Source organism: Mauremys reevesii, linkage group 2 (genome assembly GCF_016161935.1).
Source record: "Mauremys reevesii isolate NIE-2019 linkage group 2, ASM1616193v1, whole genome shotgun sequence".
NCBI lineage: Eukaryota > Metazoa > Chordata > Testudines > Geoemydidae > Mauremys > Mauremys reevesii.
In genome coordinates, this window is record NC_052624.1 from 19,698,418 (window position 1) to 19,725,422 (window position 27,005).

General features: G+C 39.5%; 1 long non-coding RNA gene across 3 annotated transcripts; it reads right to left on the reverse strand.

Moving 5' to 3' along the window:
• LOC120399174 lies at positions 1-26,979 on the reverse strand. 3 transcript variants are annotated; one of them, XR_005595005.1, is made up of 8 exons: positions 25,607-26,979; positions 23,822-23,882; positions 19,217-19,275; positions 19,056-19,097; positions 17,400-17,422; positions 5,090-5,321; positions 641-796; positions 1-116 (listed from the first exon to the last, which is right to left on the reverse strand). It is a non-coding gene; the product is annotated as an uncharacterized LOC120399174 (long non-coding RNA). The 3 variants fall into 3 exon arrangements; XR_005595003.1 differs by having other exon boundaries at positions 516-796; XR_005595004.1 differs by lacking the exon at positions 5,090-5,321 and having other exon boundaries at positions 516-796.
• Positions 26,980-27,005: the final 26 nt, after the last annotated feature.

Consider the following 27,005-nt stretch of genomic DNA (forward strand, 5'->3'; position numbering starts at 1 on the left):
GTTGCTGACTTTCACCAGTAAAAGTGAAAGGTTTAATCACTGAAAGGCTATCAAGCTTTTAAATGGCCAATGAATTTGCTGCTGCACCATCAGTCTGCTGAGGAATCCTCTCTGGCCTGCAGGAAAATAAATAAAAAAAATCAACAAGTGGGATGTGCTGTGCACAACAGAGCTGTCACTCAGTGCTGGAATCATGCCAAACCCCACAAGGGCTAAGACCCTGGAGTTCAATGTGCCCTGTTACTTCTCATAAAAAACTAAGAGTCATTGTAATATAACAATAGGTACATCTACACTGCAGCTGAGAGTGAACCTCCCAGCCTAGGTAGGTGGACTCATGCAAGCAAGGCTTGAGCTAACACACTAAAACTAGCAGTGTGCATGTTGTGGTGTGAGTGGCAGTTTGGTCTCTCACCTGAGCTCCTGGGTCTGAGCTCAGGTGACTAACTCAAGTGTCTACCAGAGGTGCAACATCCATACTGCTATTTTTAGCACACTAGGACTAGTCTGTCTACCTGGGCTGGGAGGCTCATTGACATAACCAATGAGTCCTGGCATCATGAGGGGAGGTCAGACTGTAGTTCTGCTGGCTCCCTCTAGTTCTGCTGGCTGAATCCCTACACCATTGACACCGCTTCACCTTGTCCTGTTCGCTGGACTTGGCAGTGAAGACCCATCAAGCGTGTATGAGTGGCACAACTTTTACAAACCAGCTGACCAGGGCCTGCTGTTCTTGGTTTGCAATCAGAATTCTCTTCTCCTAGGTGGACTGCCTGCCATGGTTGACGAGCCTCACCTGTGTAACAGAGGCACAGAGAGGTGAAGTGACTTGCCCAAGGTCACGCAGCAGGGCAGCGGCAGAGTCAGAAATAGAATCCGGTTTCCTGAGTCCCAATCCTGTACCCTCTCTACTGTACCATATTGCCTCCCAACACATACACCAATGACACTGTCGTATGAAATACTAGATTCCCTTCTAGTGTCCATATAGGTCAGTGATTGGTGTCAGTGATACTGCCCTGTCATCATTTGGACTAGCAGTACAATTTAAAATGTACCAAGACAATACCATTGTTTCTAACCTAATCACCATATCTTACACAGGAATGGACACATGTATCTGATCCCATTTTCTTTCTACATTTACCCTACATTTCTCCCACCTTAGCAAAACAAAAACAACAATAAACACTAAATCTCAGCACAGCAGACGTCAAAGGAATACTTACGTCCTCTCATATTTTGCTTTTTTAAAAATAGTGTTTCTGTTTCACTAAGTTGGCTTCAGATGGCAGCAGTGGTTTTATTATAAGAAATCGGCTTTTTAGTTGTCACACTTTTAAAAATTAAGGACAGGTGAAAAGGTACTTATTCCAGTCAGTTAAAAACATTAAATTAAACAAAAAGGAGGTACACAAAAATTCTAATTCTATTCTCAGTCACATAAATATAAATCTGGAACAAAAGATGTCAACTGCCGAATTCAGTCAATGGACGTTACTCTGGGTTTACGCTGGTGTGATTTTGACTCACAAAGTGGGAAATGGGATACCATTTATATCCTGACTCTTCTCACATGAACCACACTATTAACAGAATATCAACTGGCAATGAAAGCTTCCTTCAGGCTTCATTGTACTTTTTCTGTATCAAAGTGTGATGACTGTCTTCATTTGCTTCAACTATGATAATAATTTAAAAGATGATCAAACAAGAGCAATAACAGCCTGAGATGGACATTGTCAGCCAGAAAAAAGCCTTTACACACTGTTTGTTCAGCACTTGTCGCCTTTGAATCACAATACCTGTGTGCACCTTTCTGTTTTATTATGACAACACTGCAGTCCAGTAGCTTTTATTCCTCAAAGCTTGCTGAAAATATGTGATGATTTTTTGAAATATGAGAAGAAACTGCTTATCTCCGGGAAGACATTAGCTTTGATGCTGGTGTAAAAATGCACGGAATGCATCTAAACTCAATTAAGGAATATTTGGAGTATCAAATGCTTACAAATGCTTGCTGGCTCATTGTAAAAATAGCTTATCTTGTCTTTGAACAAGAGTACAAGGGGCAGGAAGAGCTGTATAAAATATATGTCTCTGAAGAAGATGGTCTGAAGTTCCTACAGAGGAAATGTTCAGAACTGATATAGAAATATAACATTATATAATGTGATATCACAACTTCAGGGGCTGATCATGGATGCCTCATGCAGACAAGAACCCTGCTGAAGCCAGTGTATGTGTTGCCTGCATGAGGAATGTGGGATCCAGCCCAATATGTATGTGTGTTTGTTTGTTGTGACAATAGCAAAGCAGGGTAAAAATATTTCTGTATTTTACTTATGATTTTTAACGGCAGCACTATATGATAATTTGTTTCTACTGAAGGGAATTGAAATTGTTTAATGTGAAAAATGTATAGATCAAAAGTTCCTTTCTCATTTCCTGCTAAGAGCAGCTAAAATTTTCAAATTTGGGCTCTTCAAGTTAGGTACCTAAATAAACATGGCTTGATTTTCAGCTGGCCTGTGCCCTCATTCTTCCCAATGAAGTCAACTCATCTAAGAGTCTTATGACAAAAGATAAACAAATATTAAAAAATACAGGGGAAGAGAGGTGAGAGAAGAATATACTGCATAAAGAACCATGTTTATGGGGTTGAGAAGTTGGTAATGGGATACACAACCTTTCACATAGAATCGTAGGACTGGAAGGGACCTTGACAGGTCATCTAGTTCAGTCCTCTGCACTCATGTAAGTATTATCTAGACCATCTCTGACAGGTGTTTGTCTAACCTACTCTTTAAAATCTCCAATGATGGAGATTCCACAATCTCCCTAGGCAATTTATTCCAGTGCTTAACCACCCTGACAGGAATTTTTTCCTGATGTCCAACCTAAACCTCCCTTGCTGCAATTTAAGCCCATCGCTTCTTGTCCTATCTTCAGAGGTTAAGGAGAACAGTTTTTCTCCCTCCTCCTTTTATGTACTTGAAAACTGTTATATCCCCTCTCAGTCTTCTCTTCTCCAGACTAAACAAACCCAATTTTTTCAGTCTTCCCTCATAGGTCATGTTTTCTAGACCTTTAATCATTTTTGTTGCTCTTCTCTGGACTTTCTCCAATTTGCCCATATCTTTCCTGAAATGTGGTGCCCAGAACTGGACACAATACTCCAGCTGGCACCTAATCAGTGTGGAGTAGAGCGGAAGAATTACTTCTCATGTCTTGTTTACAACACCTAAGGGCTTGTCTACTCTGCACCACAGTGTGGACTACAGGGGTGTCAATTACAGACCACACTAAAGAGTGGTGCTGTAATTGACCCATCTGGACACTAATGGCGTAAATTAAAAGGTACTTAGTTCATGTTAATTTAATACTATTAGAAAGAGCAGTATGTTAATGCAAACTAGGTATCTGGTACTTTGTGCCAACAGCATCCACATGGGGCATTTCAGTGCAATTCTTTGGTGCACTCTGCAATTCACACCTCCGACAGTCCACACTACAGTATAGTGTAGACATAATCTAAATTGCTCATTCAAATCTAAACCAGTTCAGTATAGGCTTCCAATTGTTATCACTTATCTATTAGTTACTATATATATCAGCGTATGCACAATGTGCCCAGCCATTTGATCTATCCAGCCATCATCAGCCAGAAACAAGCCATTTGATATGAAAGGTATTTGGAGATCTCCATGAAAAAAATTGGTGGTTGCAGTTTAGTTCCGGGTGTCCATGTCACAAAACCACCAGGATAATTGGTATTAACTGGCAATCTTGGAGATGGTAAAGATTGAACTAGCATCTCATCTGTAGAGTGATTCCTCTAAGCTAAAAGGATGCACGTTTGCAAGCGAACGTGCAAAACGTGCACTTCCCTTTCTTGTTCTGTGGCTGCTAGGTGGATAAATGGACAGTCAGTCTGGCACTTTTCAGGGGACTAAATAAAAATGTAATAGAAGCTGTTTGTTTTGGGTTTCTTTTCTTTTCTTTTTTTGTTTTGTTTTGAATGCAATAGAACAAGGCAGAACTAACATCAAAACACTCTATACTTCTGCACTTCAACTCTGATTTATTGTTTTTTCACTTATGTAGATGATAGAAATATGAGCACATGAAGTTCTTTGAAGAATGACACTGGGCCATTACAGACAGAAGTACTGAAATATCAGACAATTATAGCCTTACAAAGGAAGGCTGTGCATTTATTAATCTAACATTAGGATAAATCCAGTAATGTCAGATGAGGAATTAAGCAGCAATCTGATAACATCAGCAATAGTTATGAAATACCATACAAACTAGTAAGGCTCAGTTCCCTTTGATTAACATCCAGAAATTTCTTGTGTGCAATGGACAATTTTCTCAACCACATTTTTCCATTTGGTGAAGAGTTGGCCAGTAGTTAAATAAGTTGGGTGAATACTGCCCACACACACATACTACACGACTACTGATATATTCATGCCATCATGATTCCAGTATCCACTCTTTGTATAAATGACACGTGCTGCTTGCCAAAGGCTGCTATAGCATGTCTAAAGGAAAGAGGGAGATGGATGATAACCTCCTGTAGTCCCACATGGTTCCCCAGGCACTAGGAGATAACGTAGTGCACTATGATACTAATGGCTTTAGTGAGAAGGCTAAGGTTCCATGGGCAGGGTGAGCTGGAACACCCTATCCTACTAATTAATGAGGGACAAGGTTGACTCAGCAGTAGTTCCCAGTCAACCTCTCTCTGATATCAAGGAAAGCAGGGCAAGCTGGGAACTGTAGTCCATGGTGATACCCATATTTATAGTCCTGGTCTCTGGTAAAACCTGATGGGATTAAAGGGTGCATATAGTTTTTTTTAAAAAGTACTCCTCCAGAGTACTCCTACAGACCAGGTAGAGACCTGCAAGGAGTCAGCCTCTCCATGTGATCTCTCCTGGAAGATGTAGGCAAGTAATCAAGTGGATACACTAAGAAGTGCAAAAGAGAAGCCTTTCATATTTTTCCTGGTTGCAGTATTGTTGGTCCCGGGTTGGTCCCAGGATATTACAGAAACAAGGTAAGACATTACATCACCTACCTTGTCTGTCTCATATTTTTCCTGGTTTGATTTGTTGTTTTTATTTATACAGATTCTGATTTTCAAAGGTACCTGGGCACCCACAATTCTTCAGTCAGACCTGTGAGTGCTTAGCAGTCCTGAAGTTCAGGCCACTTTCACTTAGGTACCTAACTTCAGTGACCCATGCTTGAAAGTTTGGCCTAGTTCTTTGTGACTGAGCAAGAATTCCAGGGCACTTCAGTCTTCAGGCCTAAAAGGAAATGCAAATTGTGAAGATGCAGCTATTTAATGGCAGAAAATGCAAAATAAGTAACGTGATGCTACATTTGCTTTCTGATATTCTACAGTGAGGAGACTATACTCTGCACTTGCAATGGGATGAACCTGAAGAACAGAACTTTTCCGCATGTAACTGTGAATCCTAATTAAAAATCTCCTGTGTTTGGCAAACCAATAACTGGACTTTGATTCTTCCTTTTCTTTTCTCCTTCATTCCTTTCTTTCCTTCATTCACACAGGTTTTCCATTCCCCAAAGCCTCTTGCCCTCATCTTTCCTGAAAAGGATCCCACTAATACCTTCTAAGAGAAAACATTCAGTAAATGTGTATAAAATCCTTGGCAATAGGAGTACTAGTGTACAGAAGAGAAGCTATAACAACATATGGAGAAGATACCAGAAATACTTAACCAAGACAGAGCAGGGGAAAAAGGCACCTAGACAATTATAGTTTCCATTAAGAATAGTCAATATGGATTTGCCAAAGGGAGATCTTATAGAAGAACTAATCAGAGCTGATAAGAAGCAGCCTTGGACATAATTTGCCTGCACTTTAAGAAAGTCTTTGATACCCTAATCTGAAAAGTAAACATCTCCAGCAAAGGGAATGAGCTACTTGATTGGACAGCTTGGATATCAAAGAAAGAAGGCACTTGTGAATGGAAAAGTGGAGGATGAAGGGAAGTGATTAGTAGTTTGCCACAAGGACCAATATTAGGATTAATTCTGCTCACATTAAATGTGACTTAAAATAAGGAACATGCAACATGGCATCTTGGCAACGATAAAAAATCAGGAGCAATACCAAGGAGGCTGGCAATAACTTTTCAAAAGATTTATATAGACTAAGGAAGAGCATGAGAAGATTTGTGATGCCCTCAATTTAATTTGCCAATATGCAAACTGAAGAGACGAGGGTAAGAAAAACAAATAAATTCTCAGTGTGCTTGTGTTATAAATAGGGCCCTTTTTTTTCCGTTTTTATTTTACTTAATTTTTCCCAGGAATTTATCAGTGTTTCTTACCACCACAACAAAAACAGGTGAAAATCAGTGCAAAAAACTATTATTAATTTTTCTGGGTAAATATTGGGGTTCATTTTGGTGGCTGGAAAGACGGGGGGAAAGTATTCAGTAGATTAATACTCTGAATTCTGTTCACCAATATGGGTTGCTGTAGAACTAAAACAGAACTCAAAACACAATGCCACCTCTGAGTTTAAGAAAACAATATATCTGTATGTAAAAGAGGTCACCAGTACAAACGTTTGAGAACCACTGTTCTAGACTAATACATAAGCTTGCTTCAACAGCCAGCTTTGCATATCCACACAGACTAATGTATTATCACATATATCTCATACAATGTATTGTATTTTCCTAATAAAACACCTTATTTTTATATATTTGAATGATACAAAAGTAGGGTGAAAATCAGAAAAAAAAAATAACAATACTTTTTGTAAAACCTGGACATTTTTCAGTAAAAATCGGTTTAAACTGAAAACGAAGGGGCTTCATTATAAAACACTCTGCAGGAAGACTGTGAGAGATGGAAAGTGAAAACATCTCAGGAGCAGGCCTCACCTAACAGTTACACAAAATGGAGAATGTGAGACTAATCTCATCCTGCCATGTGATTATAAACAAACCATGGGCCTGATTCTGCTTCCACTAAAGCAAATGGCAAGACTAACATTCTCTGCATTGGAGCAGGAGCTAGCCCCTTATTTGTAATATTGGGGACAGTTTTGCACCCCATATTAATAAAAAGACATTATAAAAATGAAGAATATGTGGCTAGAACAATACAGGGTTTTAACATAAGTTATTCAAAGTAGTCTGAGATATAGGTCTGTGTAATTTGAAACAGAAAGCTATAGCAAGGATTTAAATAATAAAATTACTGAGCATGCCGGTATAGCCATTGATCAGGTGGTCCCCAGACACTTAACCAACATTAATTAAACCAGCGGCTCTCAACCTTTCCAAACTACTGTACCTCTTTCAGGAGTCTGATTTGTCTTGTATATCCCCAAGTTCACTAGTACTGAAAAAACATATAATTATAAAAGAAATCATTTGGAATATAAATATTGTACTTACACTTCAGTGTATGGTGTATAGAACAGTATAAACAACTCATTGTCTGTATGAAATTTTAGTCTGTACTGACTTCATCAGTGCTTTTTATGTAGACTGTTGTAAAATTAGGCAAATATCTAGATAAGTTGATGTACCCCCTGGAAGACCTTGACGTATGTCCTGGGATACATGTACCCACTGGCAGCTCCCCGCCCCGCTCCCCTGGCTCCAGCTTACCTCCGCCTCCACCTCCACCTCCTCTGTGAGTGCGCTGCCACATCCTGCTTCTCCCCCCTCCCTCCCAGCGCTTGTACTGCAAAACAGCTGATTTGCGGGGCAGAGAGGAAGGGGGGAAGAGGGGGAACGCAGCGCGCTGGGTGAAGAGGTGGAGCTGGGGCAGGGATTTGGTGAAGAAATCCAATGGGCCAGGGAGGGGGCAGAGTTAGGACAGGGACTTTGGGATGGGGTTGGAATGGGGGCTGGGCCAAGGGCGGGGAAACAATGGAGTCGGGGCGGGGCCAGGGGAGGGGGGGCATAGGCACCCACCGGTGCCGGAGAAAGTTGGTGCCTATCATCATGGGGAGCTTTTATTTTTTCATGTGTGTGGAATCTCCCTTGGCTCAGTTCTTTGACCTATGCTGTTCTGTGTCTATAATTGTACAGTATGTATCATCACTTCAAAGCTTCATCCATATGCTGATAATAAGCATTATTTTTCCATATCCTTTTGACAGGACGCCAAAGTGACACTCAACCTTGGATATTTAAAAAAAGTTTCACAATGTTAAAGTGTAAAAAAAAATTCACTGAACTAAGCTTAGCTGGCCCAATATACGGTATGTCATTCTTCATAGTGTTGTGTTCAATGGGAGGCCTCAATACAGCCTCCTATTAAGTTGTCATCTTCGGTCCCTAACAAACATTTGATTATCACTCAAGTTACGTAACAGAAATGTCGCTCTATCATCTAGAATTTAGCACTGGCCCTCAGAATCAGGTCAATAGTGACTTTTAAATCCTTATCTAAACAAGGCGTGATGTCTGAACATGTCAGCTAACATGTTCTAATGCATTTGAAAAGTTGGAGCCCAGGCTTTAACTTGACTGTGTTAGCACATGTTAAAGGCAGTGTCCCTTGTCTACACTAGACTTTTCAAATGTGTGTCCAGAAAAGCTAAGATGTTCCAACATCACACTTTTTAGCCTAGTCTAGACAAAGTTGGTATTATATTGTATTACAGCAGGTGTTCTCAAACTTTTTCCATAGTATGGACCATGTTTTCTATAAACTGGATATACATGATGGCTTAGCATCCTTGTGACTACTATTGCAATTATTTACATGGAAAATAAATTAGAGGAAAGTATTTAATATATTTAGAATTCTCAATACAATTTAGTAGCTGAAAAGAATGCCAGCCAGAATCATATGACCTTCCAGCTCTCTGCAGATCATCAACCAAGTGTTTTGTGGATCACAGACCAGTTGTGAGAATATGTGTATTATTGTACAACTCTGAGAAAACAACTGTGAAAATGAGTACTAATTGCACTTTCCATTTAAATATAGCTGCACTATGCAGTTGGAATTGAGGAACACTGATTAATTACATAATCATTGTACAATAGAAAATGAATGTCCTCAATTTAGAAAACCGGCACTTTGTTAGCATTATAAAAAGAGAGAGAGGGAGAGAGAGAAAGAGAAAAGGACTTTCTATCAAGCCAGATTTTGCACCCAGATACAATTTGGTTGCAAAAAATGATTATTCATAATCACTGAATATAGCATATGTTAAACGTATATTTAAAAAATGAAGCTGAAGCAACACATTCAAAATAAGGAAAAATCTGTTTACTGTATTATTATTATTAGTCATTATTTGTATTGCTGTACTGCCTAAAGCTCAGTTGTGTACCCATTGTGCTAGGCATTGTACAAACACACAGGAAAAGAAAGGTCCCTGCCCCAAGGAGTGTACCATATGAAATAAATGATTTATTATAGGCAGGTAACAATAGCTATGATTAAGGTTACCAGACACTTTCCATTATACAACTTTACAATTGCTTATGATTTTGCCAAACTGACTGAAATTTTTCATACTGGGTATCAGAGTATGGCTGTATATTTTGGGGAGTTTTCAGCTAAAATCATTCTGCCATTTCCAAGAAAGAGTTTATGGGAAAATATGGTGAGGTGCTATATTAAAAAAATCCTATCTCCTTTTTTAAAAAGACAATTTAGTGCCTCCATGCTTTGGATCAGGGTCTTGAAATTTGGAAAGGAGATTGCTTTTTTGTCAGGGATGTGCCTTTTGCCATCCCTGGGGAAATTCACCTAAATTTGGCCAAATTACAAGCCTTTGAAAAATCTCAGTTCACACATGTTCAATAGAGACTTGTAAAATTTCTCTGAAGATACTATCTGAACTGAGCATGCTCCATCCACTCACAGCCCTTATGGACCAACCAGATTGCACATGCACCCTCCCCACGGAGTGGCTAGATATGCTCCATTCCAGGCCTGCAGAGCTGAGAAGGACTTTCCCCCAATGACTCTGCCCAGATCCTGAGATTGCTATGGTGTGGGCCCCAGAAATAAGAGCAGGGAGATTGTCTCTTTTGTACTCTCAATGCTCCCCACCTCAGTTCCCCTTCCTTCCTCCACTTGTGCCCGTCAGCATGGAGGCAAAGGAGAATAAGAACATAAGAGTGGCAATACTGAGTCAGACCAAAGGTCCATCTAGCTCAGTATCCTGTCTTCCAACAGTGACCAATGCCAGGTGCCCCAGAGGGAATGAACAGAATAGGTAATCATCAAGTGATCCATTCCCTGTCGCCCATTCCCAGCTTCTGGGAAACAGAGGCTAGGGACACCATCCCTGCCCATCCTGGCTAACAGCCATTGATGGACTGATCTTCCATGAATTTATCTATTTCTTTTTTGAACCCTGTTATTGTCTTGGCCTTCACAACATCCTCTGGCAAAGAGTTCCACAGGTTGATTGTGTGCTGTGTGAAGAAATACTTCCTTTTGTTTGTTTTGAACCTGCTGCCTATTAATTTCATTTGGTGACCCCCAGTTCTTGTGTAATGAGGAGTAAATAACACTTCCTTTTTTACTTTCGCCACACCAGTCATGATTTTATAGACCTCAATCATATCCCTCCTTAGTCGTCTCTTTTCCAAGCTGAAAAGTCCTAGTCTTATTAATTTGCTTCATACAGAAGCCATTCCATACCCCTAATCATTTTTGTTGCCCTTTTCTGAACCTTTTCCAATTCCAATATATCTTTTTTGAGATGGGGCGACCACATCTGCACACAGTATTCAAGATGTGGATATACCATAGGTTTATATAGAGGCAATATGATATTTTCTTCATATTATCTATCCCTTTCTTAATGATTCCCAATATCCTGTTTGCTTTTTTGACTACCACTGTACATCGAGTGGATGTTTCCCGAGAACTACCCACAATGATTCCAAGATCTTTTTCTTGAGTGGTAACAGCTAACTTAGATCCCATCATCCAGACTGGAATACAGAGGGGTGAGGAGCAGAGTGGAAGAAGGGATGCAGGACTGGAGGCAGGTCAGGGGCTCAGGGAGAGAGAGGTAGGAGTCTGGAGGGAGAGGATGGGAGATAGGAGTGATGGGAGAGATGGGCAGGAGCAGGAGGTGAGGTACAGAAATTGGGAAATGCTGGTGGGAGACAGAAAGACAGAAGGGTTTATGACAACTACAGCACACTCCCCTATAGGACCTGGAATTGAACCCAGGATTCCTGAGTCTCAACATTCCTTTGCTGTCTAGCAAATGGCTGTAAACCCCACAGGCAAAGTATATGTCTTATGCCCCTCTAGTCCACAAAGAAGAAAACATCCTTCTACTGCTACCAGTTACTCCAGTTAGCTCAAATGGTAGTGGACTGTGCTGTGGATCTAGTATTTCAACCACGCAGGTGACTCAAATAGGTCAGTGTGGTTCCACATGATGGACTTTGTTTTTACAGTTTGCTTTTTAAAAAACTTGGGAAACGGCATCCCAAAAAATTATGTTTAAAGAATGTTAAGATTGCAAAGTCAAGGACTCAAAATTGAGGAAATACCAGAATCAAGTTTGCCTGTGCAACTTTAATTTGGCCCCACTGTGTGTATGCATTTTGATACAATCTTTAATTGGATGATCACATACTATATTTCCCACATAAACCCTGTCTCATTCAGCACACAAGATGGATGATGCTTTGGGAATGAATCAGGGTTATGCCATTAATGAAGCTGATGACTTTAGGACCCTACATTATTTGTTGCGCAAGTTGAAAGGCGTATGGTGAATAAGGCAGGGGAGGGCAGGAAGAGAAAGAAGGGTCTAACAGTTAAGGTGGTTGAATGTTGCCCTGGAGAACTGGATTCTATCCCTGCTTCTGCCATAGAGTTCCTATGTGATGAGCAGATCACATAAACCAACAATTTCACAGGTGGTCTAATTGTGCATTCCTCATTTTCTTGAAGCATGACTTGAGACCCTGCAATCTGATTTGCAGAAGTGCTGAGCACTTGCAGCTGCAACTGAAGTCTACGGCAATTCTGCTTTGAACATATAAAGTGGTCTATATAATGCGAAGTACTTTGAAAAATCAGGTCATATGTATCTCAAATTGGGGACCCAAAATTAGTGGACAATTTTTACCTTAATCCCACTGCCTCAGCTCCCCATGTGTAAAATACCCCCTCATTTTCAAGATAAATTAATTAATGTTTGTAAAGCACAAGATACTACCATGAGAGCACTATAGAAAAGTATGAGGAAATTAATAATTGTACATTCAGTGCAGGGTTTGGATAGTGTTCAATAAATAGTGCATGAGGTAACACAATGAATGGTGAGGGTAAAAATAAATATTTAATAGCTTACTCATTCAGTGAGCACCATCTAGCCTGTGCACTGAATGAGGTAGGGGTCCTGTGGAAAAAACAATATGCAATCATGTAATTAAAATCTGTATCAGAATGCATAGACACAAGAGGACCAAATGAAAAATGCACAGGCAACCTTAATTCTGCCATTTTCTAACTTTTCCCTGCTTGATTTTGCAACCCTAATGTTCTTCTAACATCATTGCTTGGGATTTAATCAATGAACAGCTTGATTATGTTTCACTATTTTATCAAAACAAATTTTCCATTTTTAAGTATTTTGCAGAATGGGATTTTAAAAACTTTTTGTATTAAATATTGACTACTATAAAAGTTTGTGGCATTTAACATGTTTCTATTCAACATTTTATAATAATATTTCCTTGTAATACATTTCCAACAACTTTGAATACAGGACCTGTAGTTAAAATGCACAGAAAATGCAATCATTTGTTGGTAATCAGCAAATATGCTACAAAAACATGCTCAGTGATTCATTAAGGAGGAGAGGAGGGGCAGGAATCTGCAACTATCCATTTTAAAATTTCTCCCTACTTTAACTCTAATCAATTAAGGAAATGGTTTGCCATTACATTATGGCTCTCCCACACACCATTTAAATGCACACTTGACTCCCATTGAAATAGTCAGTTCTCCTTAAATTAGATTGAACTATGCATACACAAAAGGCTGCTGCAAAGCACAAAACTCCCATAGCACCCTCTACTGATAAAGAGAGAAGGGGATTAACATTCGTACAGAGCAATTCCACAGACTAGGTAAAATAAGAGAGAGAAGGTGAAAATGGGATTTCACTGCAGTTCAGAATTTAAACTGCTGCTTTATAAAGAGACCCTTTCAAGACATTTACCCTCAAAGGCCCAATCCCGTAGTCCCTACTCAGGCAAAATTCTTACTGAAGTCGGAATATTGCCTGGGTAAGGACTATACAAAATTAATCAAACTATCTGCATATAGTTAAATCAGCTCTAATCACTTCATGGAGAGTAAAGAATCTAATTTTTGCATTTTTCCACTTAAATTCTTCCAAGAATACTTGCATTATTCTCTATAGTCTTGCCAAACAGTATTTGTCAAATAATTGGACAATTTTTTCCATTGGTTGTTGAAAAAGTATGAACAAGCATTGATTTAACCAGATGATACCCATCAGTCAATTATTAAATTTCCTGTGAAGGGCTGAACTGGGGTCTAAGTGATGACACACACCATGGGTGAATTTCATCCAACGAGAACTGCTTGACTATCTTCCCGTGCATTTTGAAAGTATAAAGGCTAGACCCAAAATGTGACCAACCTTCAATATTATATGTATAGCTGTAAATATGTTTCTTTTAACAGAATGTTTTGTTTTTAAACTAATTCTTTTCAAGACTTAAATGCAGCATTTATTAAAGTGACAGTATGTGTGCAGAGGTGTATCCATGTGTGTAGCATGCATGAAACCCTTTTAGGTTCTTCTGTCCTAGGAAGAGAAGTCTCCAGTACCAGAAATAATATTTTTTTTAAATAATTTGAGATATACCTATCTCATAGAACTGGAACGGACCCCAAAAGGTCATTGAGTCCAGCCTCCTGCCTTCACTAGCAGGACCAAGTACTGATTTTGCCCCAGATTCCTAAGTGGCCCCCTCAAGAATTGAACTCATAACCCTGAGTTTAGCAGACCAATGCTCAAACCACAGAGCTATCCCTCATAACACACATTGTTATCTATCACATATTGTAAAATTGTAAAGGTAAGGTTAATTTGGGTCTTAAATATTTTAACTCTCATTTAACAAAAAATACTGAAGATACTAAAATACCAGAATATACCGGTACCAATAGTCTGCTTAGTCTGGTATCCACTCCAGTCTCAAAAAATATCCTAGAACTAATTCTTCAAACGAAAGCATAAACCCCATGTAAACTGCCTACGTTTGTGCAATACTATCTGATCTGGGGAAGCATGCAGACAGATAGCTCATGTAATTTTATCCTAGCTAGTGTAATTGTAGAAGCAACTTTTATTCATACAAAACACAAAATTTATTAATGCTAACTTTATCTAATCTTTTTGTCTTCAATAATATTCAGCAGGAGTGCCACAGATTATAAATATTTGGCTGAGCGAAATGAGGCCCTATACTGCAATTGTTTATAGGTCGAAGAACTAATTGGTGGCAGCCATTAACACACCAGCATAGCAATACCCTCCATATCAGCTCTGCCAGTTCTCCACAATAGAGTTTAACAAGCTGACACCTTGAATGACTTATCTCCCAGACGGAAAGAAAAAAATAGTGGAAGGTTATAGGGTGGGGCAGGAGAGAATCGAGGTGCACCCAGAGATCCTGTCATTAGAGAAGAATGGGGAGGAGGGAACACAGTAATTTTGGTTTTGGGGGAGGGAGAAGAGGGAGCATGGAGGGGAAGGAGAGAGCACACAGAGCCCCTGGCAGGGGGAGAAGTGGGGCACCCTGAAGAGAGGAATAAGAGGGCACACACAGCCCTTGGCATGAGGGAGGGGGGTTCAGGGAGCACCTGAAATAGAGGGCAACATTTCCAAGAATGCAATTATGGAAAAATACATTGTTTTACTCATGTTAAAAGTCTTCCATCCATTTCACTGAGAAGCTCTAGCATCTCTACACTTTGGAGCAGGGACTTGAAATTTAGCAGAACTGTCACCTTTGTGCTACAGATGTGCCTTTGGCTGTCCTTGTGAAAATTCACCCAAATTTGGCCAACATATAAGCCTCTGAAAATTTCAGTTTGCACATGGTCAGTAGAGTTGTTAGAGTTTGGCAGATAAATTAGCTGAAGACTCTGTCTGCACTGAACATGCTTCAACCCCTGACAGCTCCAACATGCCAACTAAAGCACACATAGCAACTGAGCATGCTCCACCCCAGGGTGCTAGGGGCTGAGCAGGACTTCCCCTGCAATTGCTCCTCCTAGCTGCCAGGGGCAACTGTGGTACTCAGCACTAAGAATAGGATAACAATTTCTTCTGTGCTCTCAATGACCCTCTCCCCATGGTGGTTGTCCAGATAGCACAGAGGAGAAAGACAAAGTACCCTGATTGGAGTGCTGAGGGTTGCGGAGCTAGGGGTGGGAGATAAGACAAGAGCTGGGGGAGGAGGCAGGAGGGAGAGGAAGCCTGGGACTGGCTGGAGGGGGCAATGAGAGAAGACTGGTACAGGCTAGAAGAGGCAGGGGGTCCTTTGGAAAATATAGCATGTGCTCTACTCGCGTAATTAATGACTGTATAATAATGGATGCACACAAAGGGGCAAATTCAGATTGCACAAGCAGTGTTTACTGCGGGATTTCCCAACTTTTCACTCCTTGGATTTGCAGCCTTAATGTTAACTTGGCAGTATAAAATTACATTTTAAATTTTTTCATTTTTCCCCCGCCTCCCACAGTAGAGACAGTGGATCAGATTCTTAAGTGGTATAAATTGGCACAGCTCTATTGATTTTAATAGAGCCGTGCCAATTTACAGCAGATGAGAATCTGGTGCATTAATTTTAATTCCCTTCTAAAGAAGGCCCTCACACATCAACCTCATATGCCTCTAGTAATTTCTTTTTTCCCCCTTGACCTTGTCTATTTTTGTTATGTCTTAGAGATGTGGTGACCAAAAGGGAATGCGGTATTCAAGGCAATGGATTAATACCCATTTATATTTTCTGTATTATTTCCTAGCCCCTTTAACCTAATATTTTATTCACTCTTCTGACCAGTGTTGTACATTGAGCAAACATCTTCAGTGTACTGGCCACAGTGATATCTCAGTCTTTTTTCTGCAAATTACAACTAATTCATGCATAAGTAAATTGAGTAATTTAAATTATTCCTTTCTTTCAATGTGCAGCTTTATGCTCTTCTAGGCTGAATTCATCTGCTCTTGTGTAACCCAATTACTAAATTTCCAAATCCTCCAGGTTCCTCATAATCCTCCCCACTGCTGTCTAACCTAAATTATTTTGTTTCATCAGCAAAATTTGTGTTATCACTATTCAACACTTCTCCTGTTATTCCTTACACTATTCCTATTGACCTCTTTCCCTGATGAAATTTGGTCCTATACTTTGATTTCTATCACTTAACTAGTTTTCACTTAATGTCAGGGTTCTACTTCTCACACTGAGGTTATCAAGTTTCTTTCATTATTATAATTAGCAGCTGTTTTATTAACTAATATCTAAAAGCCTTGACGCAGTCTCTTGTGTGGCTTCATTTAGATTTGCTGGTTTAAATTAACATTAATTTGTTAACTTTTTTAAAGAATTCTAACAGGTCAGACAGTTTTACCAATCCAAAACCAGGCTGATTGTCTCTATCATTCTACTCATCCAGGTTCGTTATAGATCTTATCTAGTAATTTGCTCAATTAAATTCCCTAGCACTGAGATAAGGCTCACTAGTCTAATTCTTGGAATCCCCCTTAGAATCTTTCCCTGCCCCCACCCATAGATAAGTATAAAGTTGGCTACCCTTTAGTCTTCCAATATTGTACCGGTATTTACCAAATACCCATTTATTGTCAGTAGTTCAATTAGCTGATTCTTTAGCTGTTTCAGATCCCTTGGGTAAATGCCATCTGATCTGGCTATTTATTGCATTTAATTCCTTGAATTGTTCCAAACTTTTTATATCTATCTATTGCTACCTCTGATAATGCATTGCCTTGCCTATCTATAAACAGTACCCATATCCTCTGTGCTGAAGTCCCATACAAAGAAAAAATGTAATTACTCCAGAATTGGTTTATCCTCTTAGATTGTTCCTTTATGTCATGTGTTCTAACAGGCTAACTGACTATCCCAGAGTCTTCCAACACCACTACTGATGTACTTACAGAATATTTTATTGGGTGTATATCTTTGGTCCATTGTTCTTCAAATAGCCTCTTTAGCTCCAAAACTTTTGTATTAAAAACCAGATAGTAGAGGCACCCATACCAAGCTCTGGATGCCTGTTACACCACTTAAAATTCACAATAATAACAATAAAAAAATTACACTGACCTTTACATTGACTTCCAGTATTCCTAGAATTATAAGCCAAACTGTCAGCAAAACTTAATTATCCCATGAGAACATATAACCCCATTCATCCCTTATCCCATCTTCTCCCTAAATGCCCCCCCCACAAAATATAACTTTTGAAATGGGCTCTTACCTCTCACTACTCCACTCACCCAGCACAGGACAGGATTTATTCCAGTTTTTCCTGTCAGGGTCCTCTCCAGTCTTTTCTTTCCAAATAAAGACTATGAAATTTTTAATGTATAGCACTGGTCTCCCACCCAATCTGTCTTTCTTCTATAGTTTACAGCCAGGAATTACTGTATCCCATTGATTGCTTTTAACAGTCCTGTATTCTTCTTCTGCCAGACACTCAGGCTCACTCATGGTTGCGTTTAAGTTCCTTACACTGGTGTAATAAGCATTTTTCAATTTTTATTACTTCATTGGGTTGCTTCTCTTTAAGGGTGTCCCTTTTGCCAGGACCCAGCACAACCAAAATTACTACCTTATTTTGTTCTGGGATACATAGTTCATGATAATGAGTGGGCTGAACAGTTGTTAATAAACTGGGTGTTCATATATAAGAACCCCAAAAGAAGAAAAAGAAACCTACCAGAAAACATACAAAGAAAAATAGTCCTTCTGGAATGAAAAGTGCGTTTGCATTCCCTTATCTCCTGCTCTAGAGGAAATGATTATGGCTGAATGGGAATGTCCCAGTAAATCTAAATAATTTTACGGGCGTGTGAACACACAGGATTTTCCACTAACAGGCAACTGTTTGTTGGGAATGTTGCGACTCATCAAAAGTGATCTATCTTCACGTGTCAACCTGTTAGCTCAATTCAGTAAGTACACCATCAGAGTATAGACCATATGTGGGCATTTTTCTCCTTTTAAAAACAGCATTATACAATATCAATAAAGCACACACTAAATGGATTAAACTGTCTAACTAACAGATCTCACACAGTAATTGTCAATGGAGAATCATCACTGGATAGCGGGATTCTGCAGGAAGCAGTTCTAGGCCTGACACTATTCAATATTATTCTCCATGATCGGGAAAGTAAATATAAAATCATTGCTGATAAAGTTTACTGATTACACAAAAATTTTGTGCATGGAATCTTAAATGATGAGAACAGAGCAGTTTTACAAAGCAATCTGGGTTGCTTGGTAAGCTGGGTTTATTCGAAGAAAATGTGTTTGTATACAACTGCAAGGTCATACATCCAGGACCACGGAATGCAAGTTATACCTACAGAAAGGGAGACTGTATCCTGGTAAGTAGTAAAGGAACAGGTTTTACAGGTCATAGTGGACAAACAACTGTATATGAGCTCCCAGTGTGATGCTGTGACAAAGGTATAACATGATCCTTGGATGTATAAACAAGGGAGTAGTGAGTAGTACTAAGGAGGTGAGTTTACCACTGTAGATGGCGTGGTGAGAACAATACTAGAATACTGCCTCCAGTTCTGATGCACACATTTTTAAATGATATTGAAAAATTGGAGAGGATGCAGAAAATAGATACAAAAATTATTCAAGGGCTTGTAAAAAAGCATTAAAGAGAGAAATGTGAAGCTCAATCTGTTTAGCTTATCAAAAAGAAAACTGAGAGGTGAATTGACTAGGGTGTAGACATACCTTTATGGGGAGAAAATACCAGGTACTAAAGGACTCCTTACCCTAGTGGAGAAATGCATAACAAGAACCAGTGGTAAGAAGTTTAAGCCAGATAAATTCAAATTAGAAATAAGGCACAATTTTTTAAACAGTGAGAGTGATCAACTATTGGAACAAACTACCAAAGGAAGTGGTGGATTCTCCATCTCTTGAAGTCTTCAAATCAACACTACGTGACTTTCTGGAATATATGTTTTAGTCAGACAGTTATTGGGCTCAATACAAGGAAAACTGGGTGAAATTCTATGGACTATGTTACATAGGAGGCCACAACAGACTATCTTAATGTCCCTTCTGGCCTTAAAAACTATGAATCACTCACATAGTGTGATGCTAAAGCTTCCAAGTTTGGCAAGCATGGTATAGACATTACCCTGAGTCACACTATGGCTCCACAACAGCCATGGGGCAGATTCTACAGAGCCTATACATCCAAAATCCCCTAATTTTGATTATTTAAGGCATTCATTCTCTTCCAATGTTACTTCTTAAAAAAGAAGGGAATTGTAATAAACCTGAAGCCTGAAATGAAACTGTAGAACTAAAGAAATGTGAATAATTAGTATACCTCACAAAATATAGTAAATCAAAACAACTTGAAACCAACCATTCATTTATCATCATTTTATGTCTTTGTTTTACATTTTCTTTTTGGAGGGGTTAAACAGGGGCTTTTAATAAAGCTGTGACTTTAAAAGGCCATGTTGCAAAATGTTTTGCTAAGCCTTTGCCTTGTCATATACAAGATTAGTTTCATTAAAGCTACCGTAGATGAGTTAAAAAGGCAGGTGAAAGTTAAATAATTTAAAAAAAACTATTTCAAATAGCATTTAATAAAAAAAGGAGAAAGAGACAGAAACATCAACCCTGGAAGTATTAAAAGCACGTTCTGAAATCCACTGTGATGACAGTTTAAAGAAAGCAGCTTTTATGTGCTACTGAGCCCAGCTCTGCAATGTCTTTTAAATGCAATTGTTTACCTAAAAATACAAGCAAGGGCCAGAATCTGGCCTGGAAGAGTCACCTTTTGATTGCACACACTGAACTGAATCCTTAACTAATAAATTGTTCCACACCTTTGTCTGAAACAAGAAAGGCAAAGGTCTGCATTTTCTCACAAGAATGCACAAGCCTCCTCCAAAGTAATATGGTTTTCTACATCTAAGTCTCAGTATTTGTTGACTTAAAGAGTTTGTGTGAGTGACAATGCACATCACTGGTTTGTTACTTCTGTCATCTGTGCTACTGAGTGTACCTTGACTCAGATCAAAGTTGAAAGCTTCTAAAAAGATACACAAACCACAATGTGACAAATAGCATGCTTTGTTTGACACAGCAAACAAGAAATTACTTTCATCAACCCAGGAAAAGAATCCCATGTTTTCAGTGCTAATTCTGAAGTCTGCAATGATAGAGCTAGAGGTTTACTTCATTCTCAAGGAATGAGCGCCTTTCAAAAAATAAAGAAAGAAGCAGAAACAAATTTGATGCATTACATGCTGGTGATCTTTACAAATTCAAAAACTACCGCTACAACATGTATTTGTTAAAAGTAAAATTTATACTTTTATTTAACTAAATTGATTTCCCTCAAATAGAAAATATCTGCTGTTGAGCAAATAGTCATCTATTACCTATAATTTCTTTTTTAAAAACATATTCTGAGCTTCCTAGGTATGTTCAAAATAGACACTCAGGATGTATCCAACACTAGGCATTCCAATAGCTTGCACATTTAATAATGATGTGCATAATAAATATTGCATATAATATATAATATATATTTATATATTTATAATATTTGTAGAGATATTTTGAGGGCTAGTTAGCTAATCTTTGTATGGTGCTTTTGGAAATGTAAAGCACTACAGACATATAAATCCTAAGTATGATGTATATCATCGGAACACAGAATTTTTGTCAGTGGAAGTGCATGTTAAATAAAAATTAAAGGAACATCTGTGAGGTCACATTTGGCCCAAAACATAGTTTAGTTTTAAAAAACAAAACAAAAACAAAGTAACTTTCCCTTAGATTGATTCTTCCTTCCCTACAATGGAAAAGGTATTTCATGCAAAAGGCATGATCTGAAGCCTACTGAAATCAACGGCAGTCTTTCCATAGACTTCAATAAGATCTGGATGAGGCCACTAACATCCCTGCCATGATTATAATCTAAGCATTGCATCATTGTGCTAGAGAATTAGTGGCTAAACGTGAAATTGACTAGAAACAGAGAAATGCAAAGAGCAAACAAATAGCAGAATAAAAACATATTAATAGAATAGATAACAAAACACAGTTAAAAAGGATAAAAGAGCCAGTCAATCCTTTCAATTCTCCAGCTCCACCTTTCCCCTAAAAAAAACTTCCACTGGGCATACAGGAAGGTTCTGCAACACTGTGCTCTCCACTGAGCTGAGGCCTATCTGCACAGATTCACCAAATCCAACCTCCCACACACAGCAGAACTCCACAAGTCTGTTATCCTCCTTAACCCACTCAAACTGTGTGCATGGCATATGACATCAGTATGACTGACCCTAATGTGAATTATTGTCTTGTATTCTTTTAGTACCCTAGATATTGTTTACAATGATAAAATATCACTATCTTTCTGCACACAGATGCTATTCCCAGCCTACTCAAGCAGTGTCCACACACTTCGAGTTTGGTTTATTAACACAGAAATTAATTATATAATATGAAGTTTGCTTCAAAGCTTCACTCCAAGCTTGGCTGCTCCTCAGGTTCCTACCTCAGATCAGCTCAATCCACATCCTAGATCTTCTCTTCCAAGAAAGCTACTCCCACCTTCCGTATATCCACATGGTGCAACAAGCCACCTAACTCAGTGAGTTAGCTATACTCACTTAGGACTTGTGTACACTTAAAAAACTGCAGTGGCACAGCTGCACCACTATCGTCTTTCACAGTAGTGCTACTTACACTGACAGCAGGGGTTCTCCTGTCAGAGTAGATAATCCACCTCCCCAAGAGTGGCAGTAGCTAGATGGACAGAAGAATTCTTCTGTCGACCTAGCGCTGTCTACATGGGGATTTAGGTTGTTTTAACAATGCTGCTCAGAGATGTGGATTTTTCACACCTTTGACTGACGTTGTTAAACTGACCTAATTTTCTAGTGTAGACCCAAGCCTTAGGTTGCAATTCTACAAAGATAAACTAGGCAGATGGACCCCTGTGCTTGTGATGTCCTTGTTTGCAGGAACGGGGCCTTAACTCTTTTGCAGAAGGATTAACAAAGTAGGGTGCTAACAAAGTAGGGTGTTTCAGGCAAACACTTCCAACTTATTACATAGAATTATATTGTTCATTGTATAGTCTGTTCAAAAGAAGGCTGTAAAACTCATCCATTCTAGAGAGATTCATGAGTTCAGCAATTTAAAAACACATAATTAACACCGTAAATTAAAGAGAAAATTACAGCACTACACAAGCATAGAAAACTGGTATCATTAACAACGTATCCATCCACTTTCAAACCAGGCCACATCTTCTTTATGTTAATCTATTTAAAGTAACTTTGGCTACCTTGCGTTTCTAGTGTACACTCCTATTAAAAGGTGCCACTTAATAAGAAATGGCAATTAAAGAGGCATGTTTCTCTCTAGAAGACTGCAATGTGGATATTAACTTATTCTTGACTGTGTGTCAGCTAATACAAACATTTCAGTTTAGCAGCCATATGAAAATTAAACTACTGTAAGAGCAGTGCTTAATTTGTAATTAAAAAGGGTGCCAGGGCTCAAGCAATTAGGTGCCAGGGCTCAAGCAATTTTTTTACTTTCATAACTGATGCGGCAAGTCTAGAAGTACTGGGGCTATTAACTGCCAAGCCTAGAGGTGTCGGGGCTCAGCCCTGGCAAGCCCCAGCACAAATTAAGCACTGTGTCAGAGTTAAAAAAACAAACTGATATGACATTGATCTTCTTTTAATTTCAATCAAAGCATAGTAGCCTTGAATCAGAGGGATCATTATTACTGAAAACTTTATAAAGTGTACGGGACGAATTTAGTTGGGTACAATAAAAATAGAAGGGTATGAAAACATTTTCTTTAAAAGACTCCTATTTGCAACTTTTAAAAGAATCAGTTGCTGGCTGTTGAGGACACATGCTCACTATTACAACAAAAACGTGTAATGATATACCTAAAAGTCACCAACATTCTGGATCAAATTCATGCCTGGTAAAAATCTAATGAAGCCAATGTACACCAGAAATAAATTTCCACAGTGTATCCATACTAATAATGAATTATGCAGGTGATTTTTGTATTGCAGCAATGGGTTACCTCAGTTTGCAAATAAACATAAACACTGAGGTATTGTAAGATCTCTAAGAATGGAAATCTTTTAACTTTAATCTTGGTATTGCTTAGGATATCTGAAGACACATTTTCTGGTTCCTTTCAATGAGGTAGCACTGTTGATGTTTTCGCTGACTTCTAACTGTGTGCTTTTTGAAAATTGAATAAAGAGCTCTCTTTTCTTCAGGCTGGAGAGCACTTTCATATGGTATTATTGTGTCATGTTTAATTTTTTTTTGATGTTCTTCACCTACTGAATTGCAGCTTCATAAAGTGGTTGTTTTATTATTTTATCCCCCATATCTATAAAAATAACTGTTTTAGTCATTTTTAACGTGGCTGCTTTAATACTTTAATAGTCTTGAAGATGGAGACTATTACATACACATACAAATACCTGTTTATAACTTTTCCCTCTGCTAGTTCAGATCTGTAATTTGAGTAGATATTTATATCTGCTGAAAAGAAATACATCAACAGATCAACCACCTATTTTCTATCTGGATGACTTTAAAAGCAATTTCTCTTCTATTTTCCAGCAAATGTATCTATAAAAAAGAGGAACAATTAAATACATTGAAATGCTATTTCTGTATTATTGAAGGTAGAGTGGCCCCGAGTACCTTGAATGGTCCCTTACAATATGCCCTAATTACTTACGCTAAACCAATGCATCTTAACCTTTTTTTAATTTACAGACCTCTAAAAAAATGTCAAATGGAAGTGAGGATGCCTTTTGAACTCTTAGACATACTCTGCGTACCCACAGAGGTGTGCAGACCACAGGTTGAAAATCACTGTTCTATGGTAACGACAACCTTTTGCGGACCCGTTAGACCAGGAGTTCTCAGGACAAATTTTTTGTCCTCAGAGTGTGGCCACCCACTCTTGCTGGTGGCTGATCTCACACTTTCCCCTAAAATATTTAATTACCTTGAGGAAAATCAAGTAAATATGAACATATACATATCCAAATCATTGTAATTTATTTATTGTTAGCTAGTAAGTCTGTTGTGAAAAGTGATATTAATAAACATGCAAGTATCACTTTTCACAGCAGACTTATTCAGCTCTGGCAAGCTTGGGGACAAATTAAGCCCTGGATGCGGGGTCTGGGGAGGCAGCAGGGATAATGGGGGGGGGGCTGGAGTCTGAAGCCCCACGGCAAGAGCCTGTGGTCTGCCACTGCACAGCCAGAGCCCAGAGCTGGAGCCCGAAGCCCCTCAGCCACAACCTGCCATCCCATCACCCCAGAGCTGATGCCCAAAGCCTGAGCCCCACTTCCCTGGGAAGGTGGGGAATTCACTGGCTGCCTGCTCTCCAGCATTGTGCTCCAGGTGTCTCTAGAGGGGAGCAGAGCCCAATCCCTGCTGGTGGTCCCAGCAATCAACACCAAGGCAGTGCATCCAGGAGCAACAGGGAACAGGAGGGGCCACTATTTTGCCACTCATCCCCACTCTATCATATCCACAAGAAAGCCACTTGTGGTCACAAGAAAAGCCCCTGATGGCCGCATTTGAGAAGCGCTGCCTTAGACATATTCTGCGGACTCTCGGGGATCCAAAGACCACAGGTTGAAAACTACTGTGCTAAACAGTCTGTTACATCTTACATTTTGCTGTGACATGCGGAGTAGTTTTCCCAGACCTGCAGAAGAGTTCTATGTGGCTCAAAAGCTTGTCTTTCTCACCAATGGAAGTTAGTCCAATAAAAGATATTACCTCATCCACCTTGTCTCTCTAATATCCTGGAACCGCCATGGCTACAACTACACTGCATGCACTTCTGTAATACGTCACAAAATACTCCATTTTAGTTTGTAAATATGTTAGGAACATATCTCTGAGCAGCAAGAGAGACCAACAAGGAGATGACCACTACTATGGCATTCCAGGCTTTCCACACAGACAAATAGGTTATACCTTAGAAGCAACTGGGAAGACAGGAGAAGGCCAACATGAGATTGGAGCAGCTTTTATGAGTGAACTGCCCTCTGATTGGCTGGTCCTTTTAAAATGCAATGAAAGCTGGTTAAACCAGCCAGATGGAGGGAAAGCTGCTCATGACTAAGGACCTGACTTAATGTGCCCAGTCCATTTGAGGGAAAATGGGATTTAAGTGTAAAGGATAGCCAGAAAACCAGCCGAAAAAGCCTAGATTAATCAACTATAACTATTCTTACCAGCAGTTCTGGATATGTTTGTTCTGGGGCTTCCTTTGTGTGACAATAAATTGTCTATGATGGTAAACAAAAAGCCCTGCTCTGTGGAATATTTTCACTGAAACCCAAAGGGTAGAAGTAGTGGATGTTTCTGCCCTCAAAAGCAGAAATTGTATGCAAAGTGATGCAGCAAAATGGCTTACATGACTTGATGTACCCCTTTCAGCACCAAAAAAAAAAATAAAAAAAATGGAAACATAGGCCCTGACCCTACAATCACTTACGCACAAGAATAGTGCCACTGTCAGAGACTAGTCATATGAATAAAGTTAAACACAAGTGAAAGTATTTATGGGATTGGGGCCTTCAAGACCTCACAGTGCCCAATGGGGCCCAGATTCCTAATTCTCTACAAGCTCCTACAAAGTAAATAGTAATACCCTGTTTCTATTTCACTGAGGAACCACTACAAGAACTTAGCAAGAGTGGTGGTGGAACCTCCATTGCTGGAAAATTTTAAATTAAGATTGTTTTATGATAAATTATAATTTAGTCAAAAGAGAATTAATTCAGAGAAATCTCAGAGCCTATGTTCTGCAGGTCAGACTAGAGAACCACTGCGGCCGCTTCTGACCATATCATCTATGAATAGAGGTTTGCCAAAGTGATATTTCAAAGCCAACTGTTTCTACATACAAAAATCTGATTTTTTTTTTAAAAGTATTTATTTCTGACAGATAGCTCAAAACAGCTGAGCAAATTTTGCTCCAATTTCCCCCCCGCACAAAAATATCACAATAGGACAAAACAGAAGAAAACTACTTTTTTTTAAGGCAGATATATTAACTGAAGCTGGGTGTAGTAATTACGATGGAACATAAGAGCGGAGTCTGTGCTTGCTGCAGGGATCCACGGTGGGAACCTCTTTGCTGAGCAGCAATTGTGTGGTTGCCAGGAGTGCCACGTTAGATGGACAGTGCTCCCTGGCAGTCGGGGGGAGGGGATGGCAGCAAAACTACTGCTGGTTGAAAGTTTGAGAGAGAAAAGGTGTTGGGGAGGAAAAAAGTGGGGAAGCAGATTTTTTTTTTTTTTTTGCCATTTAAATTTTGTTTAAAGTTCAAATGTTGACAAAAAATTGGGACGCAATGGGTGAAAGCTACTCCCCCCCTCTTTCCCACCCAGCTTTCATCAGTGCCCCTCATGTGGTCGCAATAAGGCTGACCAGAGCTAAGGAGCCCCCAAGTCCCGGGTAGCTCAGCATAGGGCCTTGCCCCTCCCCCAGTGGGGGCGCAGCCGGCCCCCACCAAAGGGACGGAGGGCAGCGCAACGCTCAGGAAATCAGACAACATCGCGCAGGGCGCGCGCCGCTTTGTCCAGCCCCGCCCGCCCGGCGGAGTGCTCCGCGCGCGTTCGAAAGGCA